This window comes from Arachis stenosperma, chromosome 8 (genome assembly GCF_014773155.1).
Source record: "Arachis stenosperma cultivar V10309 chromosome 8, arast.V10309.gnm1.PFL2, whole genome shotgun sequence".
In the NCBI taxonomy this organism is placed as follows: Eukaryota; Viridiplantae; Streptophyta; class Magnoliopsida; order Fabales; family Fabaceae; genus Arachis; species Arachis stenosperma.
In genome coordinates, this window is record NC_080384.1 from 12,755,973 (window position 1) to 12,757,772 (window position 1,800).

The following is a 1,800-nucleotide window of genomic DNA, read 5'->3' on the forward strand; positions in this document are numbered from 1 at the left end:
ACACAACAGGACAAGGGGGAAGGGTACCGACGACAACGACGATGACACCAGGACGGATGGGCAACCACATGACTTCACGACGATACAGATGTGCACGTCGGAGGGAAGAACAATGGTTTTGTGCCCCTCCAGTTTCCTTTCGCATGCGGGGGCTGCACGGCGGAGGAGCAAATCAGTGACGTGGAAGGACGTAGCAATTGGAACTGATGCAGGAGAGCTACATGGCGGGAAGGATTCGAGAGGGTGATTTGTGCCTTTACTCCCGTTGGGTTCGCACAAAAACGAGAAGACTAGCTATCGAATGTTGAAGGTGAGGGTTTTTGATGCAGTTCAACAAAATGCTATTGGCGGCGGTTAGTATTCAACCGTTGCTATCTTGATCTAATTTGTAATGGAGCTCAAAAATATTAATGGAACTGCCGGTATCCTGCCAATTTGAGGTGGTTCAAGAAATAGCTGGTAATTTTCCGCCGCAATTTTTTGTGTGTGTTGTAGTGAAAAGAGAGACAGACAAAGATGTGAGAAGAGGAAGAAAAAGAGAAGAGAGCACAATGACAGTAATAAAAAAAGTTTAAAAAATTAGAATTAAAGATAACATTAACATTTTAAAAATAATTAAAGATTGAAGTTGATAGAGAGAAGACTAAATCAATAATGATCAAGATTGACCAAGATTCTAATTTAGCCGCTGAATCAGTTAGCAAAACAGCAGGCAGTTACATAAGCTAGCCTAGTAATATAGTTTTCCCACTTGTATAAATACTCATTGAGCTTGTTTTATAAAGGAGTTTTTTTCATGATCATTAATTCAATACAAACACATACACAGATTTATAATTCATCAGGAATAGAATTTTAGGTTTTTCTTTACTTTTTCTCATGGTATCTAGAGCTCATTAAGATCCATGGGAGAAATAGTTCCAATTTCCACCACTTTACCCAATACGAAAAATTTTCTTTCTCAACCAATCCTTGATAAACATGGGAGCAACTTTCTCTTCACACGATTGGTTCCAACAGTTTCAAGGATCATTTAATCAAAGAGAAGATTCTTCCAAAATTCTCCACTGATGTAGAAAAAATAGCAGAAACAGAATTTTCACAGTACAAAGAATGGTTGGCTCATGACTACTACCTCATGACTTGGCTTCTCATGTCTATGGATCTTTTTTTAAAAATAAAATGCTAGATTGTGTCTTTGCATATCAGGTATGGGAAAGGATTCATGATCATTTTGCAAAAACCTCCAAGATTCAAATCACTCAGCTTCGAGCACAATTGCTATCAATCAAGAAAGGAGGAATGACAGCTTCAGAATATCTAAAAAGAATTCAACAAACTGTAGATTCTCTTGCTTCTCTTGGATTTAGTGTTTCTTTGGATGATCACATTGCTGCAATTACACAAGGACTAAATGAAGATTCTGCCTTGTTTTTATCATATGTTATGACTAAGGCTGATTCCATTACTCTTCCAGAAGTGGAATCTTTACTTTTGGGACATGAGGATATGATAGAGAGGTTTAGAAAGACCGAGAATACTCTTATCCAATCTAATTTTACTCAAACCAGTTTTGGTTATTCTAGAGGCAATGGTAGAGGTTTTTCTAGCAAAAGAGGCCATGGACAAGGACGTGGATTTGGTAGAGGTGGCAGATTTCAATCTTCATACTCTTCAAGAGTTCAATGTCAAGTCTGTGGGAGAATGGGACATTCTGTCTTGACCTGTTTTTATCGTTACAATCAAAATTATCAAGCATCTTCACCTTCTTCGAGTTCAACCTCGAGCCCACCAATTCCT